The following is a 22,954-nucleotide window of genomic DNA, read 5'->3' on the forward strand; positions in this document are numbered from 1 at the left end:
AGTTTTCAGTAACTCTGTAAGGAGAGCGAGTGAGAGAAGGCTTCGCCAGGTACTGATAAGCCTATAGCCTTGAGGGCACCTTTGAGCACAAACCTTACATCCAGGCACTATGCCCATTTAATGGAGGTGGGGTTTAAAGGACCATCTGGATAATCTGTTATGCACCCGACCCCATAGTCCTTATGTTTATGAACTCTTATTCCCATGAGAACCCTCATTTGAAATTACATCACCTTCATTGATAACCACCAAGGCCAAGATCCATCAATGACTCATTCTGACAAATTTCTTTCTAAAAACATATACTCTGAAAATGGCAAGGGAACTTGACAGAGCTGGAGGAGACCTGAATAGCCTCATGCAATACAGAGAAGACCTCAGTGACATCGTCTGGGCATTGACTGGCTCTATTTAGCCCCCTAGCTGGGTGGGCCTTCCATCTGTGTATCAGAGGTCCGCATCACAAAGCAGTTCCATTCCTCATACGGCAACAGACCGGACACCACTGTGTTTTAATGGCTTGTCTGTGGTTCAAGGAAGATGTAAGGAGGGGCTCTCCTCGTCCTAGTGGGGTTTGGGCTAGAGCATAAATCCTGTACACTTCCCTTCAAAACGTTGAGGTCTGGGTATCACTAAACTTCTGAATGAGCTAAATCCATCAAATGCTCTCTTTTGACGTTGTTCTGCTCTAAATCCCACCAGCTTTTTCACAAGTTGTATCCAGCCCTCAGTGTCAAACTTCCAGCCGTTTCCTCCTCCCTGGCCATTGATCTTCCCTTTTCTCTGTCTGCCGTCCCACGGCGCGCATTCTCTCTAACTATGCCGTCCAGTTCAGCGCTACCAGCCGCGTCTGGCTGCTGAGCACTTGAAATGTGGGTGGTTTGGCCTGAGATGTCCTGTAAGTGTGAATCATACTCCGGATTTTGGAGACTTAGAGTGAAAAATGAATGTAGAAGCTATCAATAATTTTGATTACCTGTTAAAGTGATGATAATATTTTGATGTATTGGCTTCAGTCAAAATAGTACTAAAATCAATTTCAGCTATTCTTTTTACTTTCTTTAGTATGACCACAAGCAAAGCTAAAGTTGCACATGCGTCCCATTTCTAGCTCAAGCTACACGTCTACTGGACAACGTTAATCCACCTCAGGAGTGTGGTCCACAGGCCACAGTCATTTGACCTGGCAGTTTGTTCTAAATGCAGAGTCTCAGGCCCTACCCCCAACAAGCTGGTGGTATATGACACTAATTCTGACACTGTCAGCTTTATAGTCACGCATTTCATGTATACATGTTACAAGATGCATTTTATAGTAAAGACAACAACCTGTATTTCTTGCATAATTCGCATAGCACCTATGATACAGGCAAACACCTAAGAGATATGAATAAATTACTTGACAATTTAAAAATTATTTTTACAAAGTCAGGTGGTTCCATCATTTTCCAGATCAATTCTTACAGGTATTAAAATTTAATCTGTGTTCAAAAATATTTTACAAGATAGTGAATTAAATCTTCAAATGAAAGTAAATGGAAAATAGTATGATTTAAGTATGGTGTTAAGCTCACTTATATACTTTGTAGTTCTCTATCCCAAAATAAACTTTGGAAAACTGAAGGATTTACTAAAATCTCACGATTAAAATGCCATGATTAACTTCTGCATATGGGAAACCTCACAAAGTATGAAGTTATTATATTCTCCCTTTCTTAGAGTTTCCATGTGAGGCTAAGTCTGCTCTCTTCTTTTCAATAAGAAAATCATTATAGAAATATTTATTAATACTTGGGAGTAATTGTAAACAGAACTTCAGTTGCTTATGTGCTTGATGTATATGATGAGAAAAGAAATTGATAACAATGATTTAAAAAAAAAAAGGATGGAAGAGAGAGGAAGCTAGAGGTGGGGCGTATTCAGTGCAAGTTCCTATCATGCTTATGTCCACTTCGGGGCTACAGAGAGCTGTCCTAACCTCAGTGACAATCAATTGAGACAGAAGGTGTAAATACCCTTTAAAAGGCTTAAAAACTACACATCTATAGTATTCCAGTGAAGAACGGCAACCTTGAGATCTCGGCCACAATTAATCATCCAGTAAAGATTCTATTGTGGACACTAGAATCACTAAGGAAAGAAGATCAACTGTTGTATGTTTGAAATGGTGATGAAAACGGACTCATTTCAGTTAAACTGACTGGAATATCCTTGTTCTCTGAGCATTCTGTTTTTAAGGTTTTTCCACAAAAAGTCCCCCAAGTTGGGTTTCAGACCCTTCCAGACATTAGGTAGTCCAGGATTTTATATTTAAAGATCCCATGTAAGTATTGTTCTGAAATGAGCCCTTGAAGTTAACCTCAAAATTCGTTTCGGTGTATGGTTATTATTGTTCAATCTCAAAACAACTAAAATTTTTGTTAGCCTAGAATGTGTCACTATAACTCCCACATTAATTATAGTAATTTCCCTACGATGTCAGGTAACGTAATAGAGATACCCAAATTGTTTGTTGAATGGAGACTAAGATTGTTCAGAAATAGTTTACCACCTCACAATTCCCGTTGGAACCACGAGGGCAAGCACTCTTAGCATCTTGAGCCCGGCTTACAAGAGGAAACTTTCCTTGAGGTACGTAAAGGCAAAGACCCTTCCTTCTAGTATGAATACTATCTCAGTTCTTGCAGAAAGAGGGAAGTGAGGGGTGGAAGCAAGCAGAATTTGGTAATGGGGACCAACAGATTCTTTTTACGGGCTGCCGTCAGCATAGTATTTCTCTATGAATATTTCCAACTGGATACAAGTTCTCTCAACTCATCGGTGCTAAGAATACCATTTACACCTGCATGTATTTACACCTGGCAGAGAAAAATGAGCAAAAATAGTTCATACATTCATTTAGCAAGTCTGATTAAAGGGGAAGAAACTCTAAGAACCCAGCTATATCGTAATCACCATGGAGCCCGCAAATCTTCCCTGAAACAAGAGGAAATGTAGACCACGACCAGCTGGCTCTGCCTTTGATGGGTAAATGCCGGATGGGAGAGAAGGTGTGTTTGCCACCTTCCACCTGGGGCACACACACACACACACACACAAAAATAGCAGAATGCAAAATAACTAGTATATGAAGTTTAGACAATTCAGCGCCCAAACTTCTCCTGTATAATTGACTCCTGTTTCATTTTCATATTCCTCGTTTAGAGCTTCTCAACAAAATGAAAATTGAAAATAGGAAGAAAGAGCTTTGGGGGCATTCCTTCTCATATTCCAGTAAGAGGAGAGAGAAAAGACAGATGCGCTGCAGTTGAAGTAGAATGATAGAAACCACAAATGGGACAGTTAGAACCTTGGGTTTGGGAAGGGATGAGGAAGCAGTACGGGTTAGTCTTGCACTGCGCTTTCTTCCAGGTTCTTGGCACATTAGAACCAACAATTTGGGGCATGTTTTACAGCTTATAAATACAAATTGCCATCATGGCAGTAACAGAGGCAGGCAAAGAATTATGGGCCAGCATTATCTGTTTTAATGTTGACTGTAATTCTAGTCTTTGGTAATTATTGCTTTTTTTTTATTAAACTGGCTTGTGTTTTAGCAGCACTGTGTGTAATTTATTGTCCGTGGTATATCAATTGGAAGAAAGCTAAAACTTTAAATACTGGCTAACAAAATAAAAGGCATTTTATTACATGGAGGAAATTAACAAAAATAAACAAATGCATTTTACAAGGCTAGTCTTCCCTTTCATGTTGTGTGTTTGTAAACTACTTACAACAGCTTAGGAAAGCTTTACAAGACCATTACTCCTTCACGATTTCTGTTTCTGACCTTGATAATAATAAGGAACCTAAAAGCTTTAGTTTTCTACCGTACTAACACCTCCCAAACATGCAAGCCTGTGAAGCCTCAGGCCGGCATGCAGATTGCTTCTCCTACTTTGGGTCTATCAAAGCCAATTAAGTAGTTAAAGATCATTTGCACAGTCCCAATCTGAGCTAAATAAACAGCATTTCCACGGCCCATTTCAGGCAGAATGTGTAAGAAGAAAATATCCCAAGGATAAATATTCTCTTTTATCTAGTGTTATGGATGTAAACAAAACAGCAGATAAAATATTGAATTTTTTGGATGCTAGCCTCCAGAATGCACAAATGATGCCGGCCTTTCCACCTGGACACTCTAAGGAAGGCCACCAGGAGGCCTAATTAGTGATCAGAACCCCTTCTCTGAGCCTAGGATGTGGCTCTTCCCTGGGGCACTGCTTCCCCTGACATCCTCTCAAATGGTGGCAAGGTTTCCCTCACACAGCTCCATCCCGCTGGGTTGCAGGTGGGTAAAGGATCCCTGTGCTCTTCTTTGCTGCTCTCAGACCACTCTCCCTTCCTTCTTCTCAGAAACCCCCCCTGGTTTGAATCTCAGCGGACTGTCCGTGTCCCTTTTTTCATCACTGCCCTCATTCAGGAACCACTCCTGCCCCCACCTCCTCCGCACGCAGCCAGCTCGCTGCTTCTCACTTTAGCTCCCGGCTCACACTCTCGCTGCTGCTTCCCTGCCCTTCTTCGTGGTGTAAACGATCCCTCCAGCAACCTGAACTCTCAGTGCTTTGAGTTTCTTTCCTCCACGGATCTTGTACTCCACCGTAACTCACCACTCTCTCCTAATGGTCACCCTCTAAACCCCATTGCCACCAATAATAAAATCTTTCCGGAATCCCAGTTTCCTGCCCGTCACTCTGCTGACCACGCCCAATCTTTCTGGTTCATTCTTTTTAGCATCCCCACGCCAACGATTTTTTGACCTTAACAGGACCTCTAATGGTGATGATCTTACAGCCTTTCAATAACTTCCAACTCTCCGTGTCTCCACTTCCGTCCGTATCCCCTTTAAACTCCCCCGAAGTCGCCACTTCACTGTAAATCACCTGGGCTCTTTTGCTTTTCACTTCCCGCTCCGACAGACTCCCTTAACGAAACGACAATCCTGTGTAAAGTCCCCTCTCCTCTGATTGCAGCCCTGTGTTCAGGCAGTTGAATGGGCTGGAACAAAATATACAACCACTCTGACGAATCTCACTATTAATTCACGAATTTCGAGTGGCTCCTTAGTGCTGCCCAGCAATCAAATTATAAATGATGACATTATATATCATATCATATCACATCACTGTTTATATTTTTAAGGTATCTATCTCAATCACATTACACCTCCCTAGTTGATTCACTCATCCACTCCTCTAGATGACTTTCCTATCCTTTCACCTGGAAATCCCAAAGTCTTCCTCACTGTCCTCATTCTCAGCTGAGGATTCTCGCTTCCTACTTCACTAAAAAGTCAAATCAATCGGGGGTCCTCTTCCACGTTCACATGATTTTGGGCAGAACCTGCTTTCTTTCAGCTGCAAAACCATGTCACGTTGCCTCTTTAGGGCCAACAGGAGAGTGTTTCTATCTTCTAGACCCTCTTCTAAGAGCACACCTAATTCTGTCAGTCTCACTCAGGATTATCTTCTTTTGATTAAGTTAAAGCCAACTGATGCGGGACCTTAATTACAGCTGCAAAATCCCTTCATCTTTGCCATATAATGTAGCCAGATTGTAGGGGTGAACTCCCATCATATGCGGAGGTCCTGCTCACACTCGAGAGGGGGTGTTCATACAGGGAGTGAGACCAGGAAGCAGGGATATTGAGGGCCACCTTAGAGTTCCACTTACCTCACTAAATAATTCAATAGATTGCCATAATGACCCCTCTTTGTCCTAAGCAAATAAGGAGAAAAAAATTGATTAGTGTGGAGGAGTAGTGCCCCCCCATCTATGGGGGGTACTTCCCAAGACCCCCAGCGAATGCCTGAACCTGCAGACAGCACCAAGCCCTACACATAGTATGGCTTTTCCTATACACACATGCCTATGATAAAGCTTCATTTATAAATTAGGCACAGTAAGAGGTTAAAACAATAGCTAATAATAAAATAGACAAGTAAAACAATATACAGTTGGCCCTTAACACTGGTTTGAACTGTGCAGTTCTCTTTTCGCAGATACTTTTCAATAGTAAACACAGTATACCTGGTCCATGTTGGTTGAATCTATGGATGCAGAAGAACCTTGGACTTGAAGAATCACCTATAAATTACATGCAAATTAATGCCTGCTTTGTTCAAGAGTCAACTGTGCTGTAATAAAAATTATGTGAATGTGATCTTTCTCTCTCTCAAAACATCTTACTGGACTGGACTCACCTCCCTTGTGTTGATAGGAGACAATAAAGTGCCTGTGCGATGAGATGAAGTGAGTGAATGAGTTAGGCTACTATTGACCTTCTGATAATATGTCAAAAGGAGAATCATCTGCTTCAGGTGATTTCGGACCATTGAGCCATGACAAGCTTGATGGCTGGATGTCAGGAGCAGACAGTGCTGATGGGGATGCCAGGCAGGATGGAGCAGAAAGGCATGAGATTTCAACATGCTACTCAGAATTTAAAACTTACCACTTATTTATCTCTGGAATTTTCCACTAAATATTTTTGGACACTGACCCCTATAACTGAAACTACAGAAAGTCACCATGGATAAGGGGCGATGACTATATAATAAAAAAGTATATTTGGTCTTTGTACCTATTCCTGCTACAAGAACTTCAAAAACTCTAGGAATTTACTGAATAGCAGGAATGTCTTCCTTGTGCTAAAGAGGTGACTTCGGTGGGGCCCCTGGACAGCCTCTGGGAAAGTGAGGCAGGTTGGTGGCTAAATACCAATGATCAGTGATGCAGTTAATCATGCTGCAATAAAGCCTCCATAGAAACTCTTGGACAAGGAGGTTTGGGAAGTTTCCGTGCTGGCGGACACCTGACGTGCTAGGAGGGTGCCGCGCCCTGGGGCCCCACCCCCACACGTTGCCCTGTGTGTCTCTCCCATTTGGCTGTTCCTGAGCTTTATCCTTTATAATAAAACTGTAACTTTAATTTCAGTTCTTTCCTGAGTTCTGCAAGTCATTCTGGTGAATTATCAAAGCTGAGAGAGGTTTCTGAGAATCAAAATTTGTCATCACCTGAACAAAAGTGTAGGTGCCTCAGGGGCACCTGGGGCTTACAGGTGGCATCTAAAACCGGGTCTGAGTGGGGAGGGTATAGCTCAAGTGAATGACCGCAAGGTGAGCACGCACAAGGTCCTGGGTTCAATCCCCAGCACCTCCTCCAAGAGTAAATAAATAAATAAACCTAGTTACCTCCCTCGACCGAAAAAACAAAAAACAAAAACCCAGGCGTAAAATGAGGTCAGTCTGTGGGATCTGCACCGACTTCAGGTGGTTAGTATCAGACTTGAGCTGAACTACAGGACATCAGGTTAGTGTCAGAGAACTGACATTGGAAAACAAAAGAAATAGAGACAGATCTTTAATTTTTAAAAAATGTTTAAAATTTCATTTAGTTGTTTTTTTTGGGGGGGATGGTAATTAGGTTACTTATTATTTCTTTGTAAAGGAGGTACTGGGGGTTGAACCCAGGACCTTGTGTGTGCTAAGCATGTGCTCTACTGCTTGAGCTATACCCTCCCCACTCTAACTAATTTTTGACAACCACCTAATACAGAGTTTTAGAATAATCTGGAAGTAGTAATAAAGGCACTGAAACAAAGAGACAAGAAATACCAGCAAAATGTATAAAGGTACACAGAAACAATTGTCAAAATATAGAAGAAGGCGAATCACACACTGAACCAACACCACTTACTCCCTTAGTCACAAAGGGTAAAGTTTCTCGCCAGATTCCCCATGGGAAGGAACTGAAAGTTGAAGTCACAACTCTACTACATCCCTTTTTCTTTCTTTCTTTTTTTTTTTTTTTTTTTTTTTTGTATACAGTTGCCTTGTTAACTAGATAGCAACACGGCATGGAGTTCTGATTCTAGGATGTGAGCCTTACGGCTCTCGGCAGCATTTTGTAATTTTCATAAAGCCCTGAATTTGGGTAACAAACAGAAGTGAATGAAGAAAGGGAGGGGCTAGTGCAGAAGTCAGTGTATCAACCCTGAGCCAAGAAAAGTGAAAATTTGGAGGGAAGGCATAAGCAAAAGTGCCAAAACTTTAGGGAGGCAGAAGAAAAGAACCTCTGATGGGTTATTGCAGAGCTGTTTTCAAGGACGCATTTCATCCAGTCTCTTCTTCAGATGGAGACGGAGCCATTAGCACAGCGTCTCAGAGCTGTGGGCTCACCGCAGAGTGTGGGGACCAATGCTGCCCTTCCGTGGCCCAGCTGGCTGCTTCTACTGTTTAGTCTTAGAACAGGTTTCCCGGGGGTTCCCCGCCAGACGCCCCTGTACTCTTCTCAAGAGATCACCAGGCCATTTCCCAGCAAAGGAAACACAGGATGGAACAAAAGGAGATTCTGATTAGCCACAACTACTGAATAGTGTAGAGAGAAGGGGGTCTGAGTTCACAGTCAGTCAGAGGTACTGACTTTTAATATGGTCTTTGGTTTCAAGCTCAGGTTCCCAGGATTGGGGGGAGCTGCCGAGGTGAAGTCATCAAGTTGCTCCCCAGTGAGGGGACAAAAGAACAGAAGCGACCATGCAGCATAGCTGTCTCATCACGTAACACTGGCATCTTTGACCTTGCTCGTTGGTTTCTATAACCTCAGGTCCACTAGATTAGAAAACAGAAGTTAATGATTCCAGGGCTCAACTCCACTCTCCTGTATCACTTTGAACAAGATACTTGACCTTTCGGCTGCACATTTTTGCTCCTCTATCAAATGATACTAATAACATCTGGCCACCTACCTCTTAGCAATTTTGTTATTTCTGGGTTTTTTTTTTTTCGCATTCCCACAATGTGCTGGTGAGTGTACAGTCCTGCTCTCCAGAGTCTAAGCTCATAAGTGAGCTGCTACGCACAGGCCACATGCATCACAGTTTTGTTTGGCGAGCTCACATGCCCAGAGCTGCCATCTCCCAGCTCGGTCCTGAGCACAGAGCCTCCACGTACCACGTGCTCACGCGATGGTGGTTGCTAACGGTGAGTAACGTGCTGCAGTTTGTTTTTATTTTGGTTCTTCTTACTGAATGGATTAAACACCTGCTCCTAGGAAGTGATTTAACGGGGAGCCTCTGTCCCTTGTGTGGCCTGGGTTAGCATTCTCGTCTTGGTCTGCTCCGGCTGCCATCACAACATAGCAGAGGCTGGGTAGCTCAGACAACAGAAATTTATTTTCTCACAGTTCTGGAGGCTTGAAGTCCGAGGTCCGGCTGGTTCAGTTTCCGGTGAGAACGCTCTTCCTGGCCGGCAGCCACCTCTGCCACGTCCTCACTCAGCCGCCCCGGGTGTGGGCTCCTGGGAAGAGAGAGCGCGACTTCTCCGGTCGCTCTTCTTACAAGGACACTAATCCTATTGGATCAAGTCCTTAACCTTAATTCTGTCCTCAAAATTCTATCTCCAAATTCAGTTATATTGGGGTTTAGGGCCTCAATATATGAATTTTGGGGAAATACAATTCAGTCCACGGCAATTCTCCAAGAAGCATGCTATGAGAGGCTTGGAATCAAGACAGGAATAATCTCAAATAAGTGGAAGGTGAGCTGCTAGTCCAGTGGGTTTAATAGCATGAGAAATCACACAGACGAAACCCAAGGCTCTCAAACTTTTTGGAAAAATAGACTCTTAACTTCAAATTAGATTTGACCAGGAAACCCAATACATTAAATCGACATGGAGCACTCTCCTTAAAGCTGAGGTGAGAGGCTCTTCACTCCACTCTGGAACTTCAACCCCACGCCGCCTCTTCGGAGAAAACCAGGAGGGGTTCATCAGAGCACTTTCTGGAAAACAGCCCTATTTGTAATCCTAAATCAAGCCATCCAGCACCAACCAAGCACTCCATCTCTTTTCAGTTTCTTCTGGGAAAATGCTTCAGTTTAACTAAGAGCAGACTCTTACTTAGCTTCTCATGTGTCTCTCCTTTCCTCTCAAACATGTGATTTCCTGCCAGTGGACGAAGCACCTCAGATCTCTTTTATCCTCAAAATCACATCCAACGTCTTCTACCCCAAATATTGGGAGTTTGACATCTTCGATGGATAATGGACTTCAACCTGGTCATCAATTAGCACAGAATCACAGACTCTCAGAGAGGGGCAGGACCCTGGAGCTCACCTATTTAAGCCCACTTATTTTACAGAGCAAACTAAGACCACGATAACTGCTCAACCAACTGGTGTCTGAACAATGAAGAAAACTCGCGTCTCTGCGTCTGCAGACCCGCTGTCTTTTTGTTAAGCCCCACACCCTTTCAGAAGTCATTACTTGCAACCCCTGGTTTTGAACACAGAGACTCATATTTGGAAAATTTTGTGAGTGAAATTTTACTGGAAGTCCAGACCCTCAGCAAATTCAAAGTAAGCCGGGGATGCTCACCCAGTGGTTTTCATTAAACATCTGACATTTATCTTATAGAGGTGAGTTTATCTTACCTCAGTTCTTCATTGCAGTCATGGGGCAACAGCAGCAAGCACTGTGTGAAGGTAAATATTATGGCAAGATAAATATTAACTTTTGAAAGAAACCACTCTAGCTGGTTAAAAACCACAAATGACATCAGTTGTTGAAGGTTTACGCTTTCATAGTGTCTCCACGGACAACAGAGTTTCTTGAACTAAATCAGATTTTCTCACCCACTTACTGTGAGGGTAACGGTATCAGATGTGCTACTCAATACAAAGGCATCTCTCAGTGGCAGCCTACACTGCGTGGGGCAGAAGGGACTCATCCAGGGGTATTCGATGTCCCTCTACATGGCTCCTGTGCCTTCTGTGCCTTCAAGTGTGGAATTGGAGGCAGAGAACGCCCTCCTGACCTCATCTCTGGCTCAGCAGTGTTTAAGACATCCAGAGATTTTCAAACAGTTTTAATCAGAAGATGACTTGGCAATGCCGTCAAATCATCTACACACAGCTAGCTCCTCCTTGTCGCTCGAGGGGAGCAGTCACACTAGAATAAATAATTAACCTGCCCCTCCTCCCTCATCAGGGTAGAAAAAAATATATAAGGAGGGCGTGTTAGACTTTATGCAGTAGCTGGAACAGCTGTCACCTATTAGGAAAATGCTTTGTAAGGAATTGCTTCCATAATATAGCTTGTTTCATCTTGCTCTTCTTCAAAAAAACAGTGTCTTGTCCATCTTACAAAAGGGCCCAAGGAATGACTTAGAAGATAGAGAATCATCACACAAATGCTGACACTGAGCTCCTGGAATAAAAGAAAATTTCCAGTGATAAATGTCCTCCAGTGGATTGCTACTTCTGTGTATCCACGGAGGGAGCCTCCCACAGTATAGGGATGGGTGAGCTACGGGAAGGAGCCGTGTTAAATGGGAGACACCAGGTGTCAGCTACGTGAATACATAGAAGTTAGCTTAAAGGAACCGAATAATTTCTTGATGAAGGAAATGGTTTGGGGGGTGTGTGTGTGTGTGTGTATTTTCATCTGGACCTACTTAGGAACCTGGTTCATGGGACACATTTCCAATGGAACTGAGGAAACTAAGTACACCACGGTCTAACAGCTCTGCATGCTCACTGGAAGGTCAAAAATAAAAATGATCAACCAAGGAAAACAATGTTATACTGTAAATAAAGTATAGTTACATTGCTAAATGAATATACAAAGCTTATTAAATAGCTTACACAATTAGTCATGAGAACTAATTCACATATTCTGGTGACTATCTCATAGATTAAGGTAATTTCTGATCTCTTTTTTCAGAACTGTGTCTGGAGACAGGGGTTCATTCTTTTAACTCTGCACAACAGTATAGTTCTTCCTTTGATGACAGATTTTATTGTTAGAAACGGTCACTTGCCATCAATTCTTATAACAAGCTAGTTAACAGAAAAGGGTAAGAGCGTGATTGGCGAACGGTGATAAAAGATGATAAATTATGAGTTGATAATTTAAATGCCAATGAAATATTTTCTTAGAAACTGTGCACTGACTCCAGAGGAAATTCAAATAGAGTTTTCTGGAAAAGTTTAAGCAATGGCAGAATTTCTGGAGTTGGTACATAGCTTCTAAAACAGATTATTTTTAAAAGGCAACATGCAGTTGTAGGAAAAATACCACCTATTGAAGAGTACAAAGGCCCATAACATCATGGTTTTGCATTACGCAAGTTGACTAAGTACCTACCAAACCAATGACAGTTTCACAGTCTTGAAAGAGCTCTGTTCATAGGATTCTCGTGTCCTCGTGGCAATAATGTCGTAAAAGCTATTGCTGATGTAGGATATTGCAAAGAAACCCAGCTACACAGAAGAAATGCAAAAAGCAGGAAAGAGCTTGTCCCTGAGGCAAAGCTGCTGGAAAATGGGAACAGTGTGTGACACGAGTCCCCTGAGATTAATGGGTCTGGAGGGTTCACTTTTGTTACAAACTACAACTCAGGTCCCCTGTGAGGTAGCGTTAGGTTTGGAATTTAGGATTCCCCAAGGCTTCTATTTCAAAGAACAAACTGTCTGCGATGACAAATGGTGGAGGGTACCACATCAAATCATATATTTATGTGCCTGGTTGGGTTTTAAATCACTCTTTCTTGCGGAGAAAAATAAAATGCCAAATTTGAATCCAATGCCACAGGAAATGTTTAAATAGTAAATACTAATAAAAATAAAGCAGGCACAGAGAGGGAAGAGAGAAACACGCACTTGCGTTCTGGTTCAGGGTGTGTGAAAGAAATACACAGTGCCCTTAGGCAGGAGGAATTCTGTGCAGGAAAGAGAGAATTTTCTCAGTTTAGGCTTGTGAATGTGTACAAATTTTCACTTTATTGTTGAAGCTCCTGTTCCATTTATAAAACAAACTCGGCTTTTGTAGAAGCCGTTCAAATTAAATTTAAAGTGACAAAAGATTACCCAGGCATCAATAGCACTTAGCAATAAAATGGTGGCGCTGGTAACCATAGCTTGACTCGATGAATGTTAACTCAGCGTGTCCAAGCTGAAAGAGCCTGGAGTACAAATTAACTCGTGCAAAATAACTGGCGTCCAGAACAGGGACAAAGCAACTTTTAAAACACGCCTGCGTCTTCCTGTTTAATTCAGTGAGTCAAGACATCTGAATGATTTTTATGAACATTCAACTTTATTGATTTCCAACCTTTTCCTCATTAGATAAAGTTAAGCAGCCCTATCTGTTGCTTGATGATAAAATTCTTAAAGTATGGCACACTGGGCTCTGGGCTCAAAATAAAATACTGGTTAGTTGGGTTTGTTTGGAATAGTCCCGGAAATACTGGCTAGGGGAAAATAAAATGGCAAAAGATGCTATGTTTTTTAAAAAAATCATCTCATCCCCCAAAGAAATCAGCCTTCTCTTCTGAAATCTTCCCAGTAGGAACCATGGAAAAATGACAGGGAGCTGCTGGTTGGTTTTTCTTGCTGCTAAAACATATGTTGTTGTGTCATGTCCTAAACAGAAAACTGAAGCATCCCTTTCAAATTCTCAGCACCACTGACACTTCCAACAAGCACTTTCGTATTGGTTTTGGTCTTATCTGTTTCTCACAGACAGCCTCATGCCTTGGAAATTTGACCTGAAATAAAAATTCAGCCCCAAGTATCTGCTGTCAATTGCGCAGAAAATGGGAGATGACAGCAAAGTCACTTCTGCATGCTGAATTAGATCTCTCCCCAGCATCTTCTAATGTCATTATTAGCACTCAAATACACGGTGTCAAAATGTGCCTGTGTAGGGAGATGGACAGGGCAACATCGACTTTCCCTCTTAGTCAATTTGACAAGCTGTTTTTAATACATACCTCTGCATAGGGGATTATTGAGGAAAGGCACCTGGCTCGTCATGGACGTTTATAGATGAAGGCATTTAAAATGGACGTATGCCGTCAATCCAGTCACAATTAGCCACTTCCAAAGTTAGGGCAAGGCAAATGCAAATCTGGTCTTATCAATCTGTAATTCAAAGAAGTCAGCTCAACTTGGAAACTCTGAATTCAGTGACTCAGAAATGATAGGTGATTTTGATTCAGGATCTCTCATGAAGGGTCCATGAAGGATGAAGTTTTCATCTCCCTGTGAATTTGTTCTAGGTATATGGAATCATACTGAAGTAATGAGACTAATTCTATAATTAGCTGGTATCCTTTATTATAGGCATGCTGCATACACGGTCATGGGTGAATGACCTGAGTTTCCACTAAATTTCCCCTACCTCATCCCCAAAGCTCTACCTAAAATATTGTGATAAAGTAATCTTAAAGAAATTATCAGACAGATGATGTATTACATAGGTTCCATACAAGATAATAAGATTTTTAATCATGACTTAGGAAATCTAGGAAAAATGGATAGAAACATGAAGTCAGTGGAATTAGATGCAATATAAAATGGAATATTCTCACATTCCTTCAGAGTCTTAGGAAGGAAAAATGGTTTCTTTCAAGAGGGAGTGAGTTTTCCTGTTATACAAATGAACTCATTGTTTGGATGCTCATGAGTGGATTGAACATTAGCAATAGTTCTATTAATTGAATTTGAATGCCCCTTCTTCACACCCTGGAGATCTATGATTCAATTATTCTTTGATTCAAAATAAATCAAGGCCATTTCTAGTCAAGCAAAGTACTTGTGCCATTTCCAAAATCCCAGAGAAAACATCCTGAAACTGTAGTTAATTAAGAACTATATGCCTTGCTAGGTTCCTGAAACTTGCTTGAAATAATAAAATTATAACTGGAGGTCGACTTTCCAAACTGTCTCTGGTGCCCTTGATGCTTGGCTTCTTGCCTTCTGTCCACTCTTTATTATCTTGTGCACGCCTGGACCTGACACCTCACGCTGGTTCCTCGATACTAACCTTAGCTTCTGCTCTCGATGACAACCTGAGCACACTCCTTGAATTATGCCTCCTTCTGGCTGCCTTGGGTAAATATGCCAATGCGTCCATCCTTGTGGTCAGAAAAGGACCTCTCTACAGTCCATGCCTGGCCAGGGCTTCTCCGAGGCAATTAAACTGCACATCAGGATAAGAACTTACGTATCCTCTAGTGTATGCAAAATGTATTTTAGCAAAAAGGTGTTTTACAGAGAGAAAAAAATTTTTAAATAGTGATAATACTCAAATGCCATATATCCTATTTAGCTCTGACCTGAACCACACGGAAAGTCTGAGGGTTTCAGCACCATCCTTTATCTTCCTCTCTTTTCTTGGCTTCCCCTTAACCAGATATTTTACCTACACACACACACACACACACACACACTCTGTTTTACTAAAAATTCTCAGTCCTGGAGGATTTGATCAGCCAGAGAATTCAACAGCTCTCCACATAACACGAGACTGTCCAAACAAGACTCGGGATCAACCCTTTCCCCGGGTGTCATGTCAGGAGAGGTGTGAGGTGGCAGTTAAGTCAGATCCTCACGAAATCGTCAGGAAGCTTTCAGTGACCGTCGGGCCAGTTATCCAGGCAGTGCTCTGGAGGCCAGCGCTGAACATACTAGTGGAAGGCGTCTCCTGTGGCTTCTCCTGGCGACAACAGGACTCTTCTGGCAGAATCTGCCTATTAACTGGGCACAGGAAGAAAAGAGATTTAGCGAATACCTATTACGTGCCATCAGTGTCCTGGGCAGATGTGTATGCGCTCCTCCACTTCTGTCTCAACATACCCTTCCTGACTTCCTTCACTTAGTATGACAATTCCCAGGTCCAACCATGTTGCTGCAAATGGCATTACTTTATCCTTTTTATGGCTGAGTAGTATTCCCTTGTATATGTATACCACAACTTCTTTATCCAGTCAGCTGTTGATGGACAGTTGGGTTGCCAGAGTAAACTCTAATTGGAAAAGTTACAAGCACCCCAATGTTCACAGCAGCATGATCTACAACAGCCAAGACTTTGAAGCAACCTAAATGCCCTTCAATTCTTAATGAAATAGGTTCCCCAACTTCCTCCCTGCCGCACACACAAACTGCTATTAAACAACGGCGTGCCTTCTAGATGGCAGAATCATAGAAATAGACAGTATATTTTTATAAGTGGAGGAAAGATTCTTAGGGATGCAAGACTTTAGTCCAAAGAACTATCTCTTTCAGTGGTGGAGCCCTTGGGTCCTGCTGCAGCTGGCAGGGTATAACCTGAGCTCTTCCAAGCCTCACTGTCCCCACCGCCTTCCTCACAGGGAGCGGCACGGCCGGTGGAGGAGCTGCAGGAGGAGTTGCTCTGGGAGAATGCGCTTGTGCCTCCGGAGAACAAGGGGTGAGGAGCAACGCAAAGCTGTCAGAAAGTGGGCTGTTGCACCGCTGGTCAAAGGTGGGTGGTACACACACTGAACAGACAGCACGCAGCTTGCTTCCTAAATTCCCGGTCTTCCATCTGTGCTGCTTCTGTGACAACGGCACGTTGCTTTCCTGTATAACAACGTTGTTCATTTGCCCCATCTCCCTTCCCAGACGGTTCTTCTCAAGGGCTGGGACCATGCCTAACGCATTTTTATAGCATTGTCAGGTAATTATTAGAATAGCAGGTAATATCAGAGTGCTTATTACATGCGAAAACACTGTGCTAAGGCTTCGCCTATTTTACTTCAGTTCATTTAATAAGTCTGTACACAGCCCGATTATTATCTCCATTTTAGAGATGAAGAAACTCTGATTTAGAGGAGTTGAGTAGTCTTGCTACAAATTGCAAAGCTAGTAAGTGGCCGACTAGAGACACAGACTTGGGTTTGATGACCCCACAGCCTCACTTTGGTTTAAGAGGCTGAATTCAAGTTCATGTTGTGAAGACAGACCCCGAATATACCTCTGCCTTGAAATGCGAGGTGCTGGTCCTCTTGGGTTCTGTAGGCATCTTTCAAATATAGTTAACATGAAACAGCTCAAAAACAGTGCATGAAGTAAGAACATGCACGGTGTTATCTCTGTGAAGTAAAACTGAATTCCAAGCCTTGTGTTTTTATCTGCTAATAACCCATTTTAGGGATAGGTGAGGCCACAGAGAGCAGTGAGACCAATTTTAATCATTTGTACAGATTAAAAAAAAATACACATCCTAGTCAAATAGCTGGTCAGCAGAAGAGGCACCCAGACATAAAGTCACCTCCAGCTTTTTAGCTGAAATGAAACTTGCTTTTCCTGCCGACATCCTGTTGCTTTCCTAAAGAGGTTTCCATGCGTAGGAACACTTGAGTGCAGTGCAAAACGGTCCCTGCGCTCTGATGTGGTGACGTGTAGCCAATAGCAAATAGTGGTTACAAATGACTAGTTATTCATCACAGAGTGTTGGTGGTTATAAATCACTTAGAAAGTGTAAAATGCAATTAAAATATGAACTGATACAATAAGCCCGTCTTTCACGGGTTTAGGGGTGCTGGGAGGAAAGGCAGAAAATAATGGAGAAGTTTAAGTTGAGAGGATCTAACAAATTACTTTGGAAAACGCTTGTCATACTTTAATTCTAACACCAATAATAATAAAGCAAGCTAAAAGCACACTGAACACACTGGACACTCTGCCTCGATCGTTCATCAGTGTTGCCCCACCTTATGTCATTTTGGTTTTCGATCCTCAGATTTCATCTGGCTCCTTCCCTCCCCCGGCCAGGAGAATAAATACAATCCCATTTCCCGGCTCTGGGGTGCAAGGCCCTCCGCGGTGGACCGTCGACTGACCTTTGCAGTGTGTTTCCCAACGCACATTGTTTCTTTCCTGAACCCCGTTGCTCTGGCTTTTGCTCTGGCTGTTTCCTCTGCCTGACGCCCCTCTTCATGTAATGTTGGCCACCGATAGTTAGCTATGTCTCCTGCTCACTTAAAACCTGCCCCGTCCATTAAGTCATCCGAGCTTCCTCCGCTGGAAGGAACGACTCTCTCTCTGATACTCTCAGCGCCGTCGTGCTGTCAGTGGCGCTCAGCCACATTATCCTCTGGATCAGCAGCAGCGTTTTCGTCAGCAGATACTGTCTTTGTAATGCCGGCGGGTCCTTATTGCTATTTTTGGGCCCCCTCATCGTGCCTGGAAGAGCGTGTGTGCGCATGCGTGCGCGTCGGGACGCGTTCAGTGGCTGCTCTCTGTATGTCTCTTTCACTGAACAAAGTGATCTTTGTGAAGTTTTATATCCTAAGCAACAACAAAAAAGCTTCTCCAACACTCGGACTGTTTGAGCTTCACCTCTTGACTCTACCCTATTAAGTGGGCCTCAGCCCAGAAGAATCTCTAAATTTATTATCATTTTATAGCAAGATCTCCACAGCTCAGTGAGATCAATTGGAACTGAATACGGCATTTTCTGACTGTCTCTTTACCATGTCCCTTTATTGAGCAGATAAGACGCGTCTGCCCCCGACAAATCTCCACATGGCCACCCAGAGGCCACCGCGCCTTCTGGAGACCAGTTGGCTCCTCCAGTCCCAGAAAAAGGGCTTATTTGACGTTTGGACCAAGACCCTGTGAGAACGAGACTAATTATTTTATTCAACAAATATTTCTCAAGTGCCAAGAAGTTTAGGCACTCAGAAGAACACTGAGAGACGATCAAACCCTGACTGCTCCCGACTGTGCAAAGCGGAAGCGGGGCTTTGGAGGCAGGTGGACCCGGTTCAGATCTGAGCCCCACCGCCCACTGTGTGCCGCTTGGTAGCCCTAAAACCACAACCGCCGTGACACGTCCTCTTGTCCCCTGTTACACGGCCACCGCTTATTACTGTTGTCACGTACGCCAATAATGAAAATGGGTCAAAGGAAGAAATTTCGTATTTTATATTATACTTTCCACAGAAATTAGCAGAGTCTCTGCCCTGCAGTGAATACTTTAAAAAAAGTCTGTCAGCTGAGTGAACCAGTTGTCAAAACCCGAGGTAAGAACAGTAAATGCTAAGAAAACTCAGAGAAAGGCCGTTTGCTGTAAGGTGGGGCAGGGAAGGCCGGGCGGCTCCCCTGGAGGGGAACAGCGTGAGCAGGGCCGAGGCCGGCAGAGGCGACGGACTCGGTAACAAGATTCCTGGGGGCAGAAATTGTGCCTCTCTGTGTAGATCCCAGCTTTTAGCTTATGACCAGCACATAGTAGGCATTTAATAAATATCGCTCCTATGAATGAATGGCTTCTCTGTGTAAGGAAGATCATTAGTAACAGTAAATCAGGATTGACCATTGGATGTATCAAGAAAAAGTGAGATGAGGAGGCAGTCTGGTGACCAGGTGGACAGGCAGTAGGGACACATGGTCAGCGAGGAAAATGTGAAGCAGATGTTGCGGAGCTTGAGTGTCACGTTGAATGAGGGGGACGAGGAAGCATCCTGGGACTGTGCGCAGGGGTGTTAGACACAGAACCGGGAAGGGGGGGCAACGAGGCTGTGAGGGGGGCTGCGGGTGATGAGGAAGGGACTGTGCTGGCAGTGAGAACTGAAAGGAAGGGTCAGTAGGATTAGTCGCTGACGGGAGAGGGAGGATGAGGGGGGAAAGTCAAGCAAAGCTTGGACATTGTAAGCCTCTGACACTGAGAGAATGGTGGCGCCCCAGAAATGGGAAACTGAGAATTTGGGGTGATTTCCAAGGAGACGTGATGTGACCGCTTGGTCTGTTGATGAGGGCACTTAGGGCATGTGCTGCCTTGCTCAGCAGAACTTTTTCAAGTGTCAGCAGGCTTAGGCCTCTCAGAAGGATGCAGAGGGATGGCCTAGTCCTCGACCAGCCTTGGCTGTGCCCCAGAGGAGGCTGATTCGAAGGCAGATGGACGAGGTAATAGGTGATGATATTCTCTAAAGCTGGAGCTCAAAGTTCAGAATTCAAGTTTCAGATGGGATGTCATGGCCAGGTCCTCACCACGAGCCAGACCCAGTCCCCCAGGATTAGACAGTAGGAAGCAGCAGCAGAGGGCAATGGTCAGGAAACAGGGCGTGGTTCCCCGCAGGTTTGGCCTGGTGGGAACACGAAATACCACCCTTTGCGTAACTAGCTTCTTTTCCGCCTTCGTGTCTTAGCTTGAATATTCCCTGAGAAAGGCTTTCCTCTTCCACCACAACATGCCACTTCTGACACGTGCATTTTCTTGCTATTGTAGCATAGAACGCAACATTCATGTCTTTACTTTGGGGAAAAAAAGGCATCACCCACCACTCTAATTGAGGGCAAAGATCATGATTTTCTTATTTACCATTAAATCTTTAGAACAGCGTGGCCTAACAGTGTGGCCTTCCACATTCTGCAATGATGGAAACGCTCTGTATCTTTGCTGTCCAGTATGGTAGCCAGTAGCTACCGTGACGTGTTAACACTTGAAACGTGGCTTATGTGATTAAGAGTATTTTAAATTTTATTTACTTATCTAGTTGTTCCAGTTAAATTTGAACAGCCACGTGCAGTTAATTGCTACAAGACTGGTCCTCACAACTTCAAAATCTTCCCTGGAGCCTGATACATAGTAAGTAACAATAAGTAGTGTTTTAATAAATAAACCAATAAAATACAGAGCGTTTCAGCTTGGAGATTTTTTTTTCCGGTTTTATTATGCAGAATTATTACAGTTTGACTGCGCAGACACATTATATTGCATGTAAATACATATTAAACAGTCTGCAACACATTTTTTTAGTTTCCATATATGTAGTATATGTATTGTTTCTAAGAACAGGTTAGATCTCTAGCTTTTTAAACTTACATAGTTATCAGAGGAATAAAGCCAACTACAAAATAAGAAGCAATAAAATGCGGTAATCCAATCACAAAGGACAGTCAAATGTGCTCACACATATTCAAGAAATCAACATCATAATTCGTTCATTTGTGGCCTTACTGTTATTGTTATCATTTTGTAGATTCTTCATATAATTGATGTCATATGGCATTTTTCTTTGGAGAGTCTTTTAAATGTCTTGTATATCATATCACAGAAGCCAAGGCTTGGGTATCTCCTATTTAGCCAAGAGCAGAAAATTGCAACATTTCATAATACCATCTTAGCCTTTTTATTGTTATGATAAAAAAAAAGTCTGTTAAGGATGGAATCAGATTATGACTCTATTTTTGCCCATCCCATCAATGAATGGTCCTGGACGGTCTCCTCTTATTTCCTTATGTTTACCATTTGTGGCCTTTGGATTGACATCTGTGTATCTCAGTCCTTGGGTCCTTTCTCAGTATGCTGCACAAATGTTTGAGCGCTCAGAATCACCTGGTAGCTAGCAGGGGAATCAACATCTCTGACAAAGAAGTCGACCTTACGCCCAGGTGGCTCTGCTTAATGGCTACAGGAATGTGGACTGCTCCCCTGATACCCTGGCCACCCCGCCACACACACACACACACACACATACTCACACTCCTTGTGGAGGGAGACAGAATAACTTCTGGTTGAGACCAGGTAAACAAACACCAAGATTTAAAGGACCAGAATAATAAAAGTGTACAAAAAGGAGAGAGACTATCAAAAAATATACCTAGAATGGTCTCCAGACTATTTTATTATTTTGTAACCAACATGTGCACAATATCCTCACAGTTTAAACAATAACTGACACTGAAACAATAAATTAAGAACTTCAGTCTTTGTAATTTACCGTAGATTTTCTATAGTCAGTGCACTCCCTTGACAGTCACAGGAAGAAAAAAAAAATGTTTTGCTCACTGAAAAAAATCACTCACTAAAAAGCAAAGACAAAGAAAGAAAAAACAAAAATATTATTTCCAATTTCATTATTCTAACTTTTCACAGTTCTATGACCTCACGACTGTAATTCTTTACTGCAAATATAAATAAAAACGAAATATAAAAAAGATCAGGAATGAAGTTCTGCCTATCATTGCTGATTCCTCCTTTAGAATTTCTCCATCTAGGCCCATAACGTGGCTAAAATATTGAGATGATAAACTAAGTTTCATTGTCCAGTAACATGTAGACAAGGGGTCCAATGAGAGTCAGGCAGCAGTTGTTCTAAAGAAAACTGACCTGAGATTCTCCTTCGTCATCTCAGAGTATAGCCCATACCCTGCTCCACCTGAGGCTCCCTGAATGTTTTTGTTATAAATTTAGGTTTCTAGTCTTAGGCCAGAAAGGGCAGTAATAGGAGGGGGAAAGAGAGGAGGAGGTGATGCAAGAGGAATTGTCTGGGCAAACTTGAGGGAAGGCTCCATGAAGTTGGACCCTGAAAAGGGTCAGGTTGCTGGGTGGCCACCTCTGGACTACTCTGTGGGAAATCAGTACCCTTTCTTGAACAGAACCAGAGCTTCCCAACCAGTGAGCCATGGACCACAGCTCCGCAGGCTGGATGTGTGCTGAGGTCCAAGAGTCCTCAGGGCACCCAGGCAGGAACTAGAGTGAAAACGGTGGAGCAGGAGATGCAGGCAACCAAAAAGAGGATCATTTCCTCTGTGGGCCTGGCAGTGAGAGTCTGAGGGGTACTCCTGTTACCCAACCAAACTTGGGTCCGCTCACCCACGTGCAGTAAAGCCGATCTACTCACACTGGGTTGTGGTGAAGGAAAGTGCAGTGTTTACTGCAGGGCGCCGAGCAAGGAGCCTGGACAGCTAGTGCTCAAAGCACCACCCCACCCCCTGAGCTCCCTAATGGGTTTCAGGAAAGCATTTTTAAAGGCCAGGTGAGGGCAGGGAGTTTCAGGGTATGTGATCAGCTCGTGCACAATTCTCTGACTGGTTGATAGTGAGGTGATAGGGCAGTGTCACATTGTCAATACTCAGGCTCTAGTCGGTGTGGGGGCTACATGCTCATGGTCATCAGGTGGTTAATTTCTTCTGTTTGGTGGGGGTTTTAGCATCTGCAAAACAACTCAGGAAATGTGCATGAGATGCTGTTACCTGGGTACTTCAGAGAGGAGCTACAACAGAGGACATGGGAGAGGGGGAGGGTCCATCCTGGGAGCTCCCCATAGCTCTTGTTTGGTCTACACTTGCACAGATAAAAAGAAAAGGAGAAAAAAAAAACTGTTC

General features: G+C 43.2%; 1 long non-coding RNA gene across 1 annotated transcript; it reads left to right on the forward strand.

Moving 5' to 3' along the window:
• The first annotated feature begins 485 nt into the window (after window positions 1-485).
• On the forward strand, window positions 486-6,202 carry LOC140698534 (uncharacterized). Its single transcript, XR_012076351.1, has 3 exons — window positions 486-542; window positions 2,483-2,631; window positions 6,042-6,202. It is a non-coding gene; the product is annotated as an uncharacterized lncRNA (long non-coding RNA).
• Window positions 6,203-22,954: the final 16,752 nt, after the last annotated feature.

This window comes from Vicugna pacos, chromosome 9 (genome assembly GCF_048564905.1).
Source record: "Vicugna pacos chromosome 9, VicPac4, whole genome shotgun sequence".
In the NCBI taxonomy this organism is placed as follows: Eukaryota; Metazoa; Chordata; class Mammalia; order Artiodactyla; family Camelidae; genus Vicugna; species Vicugna pacos.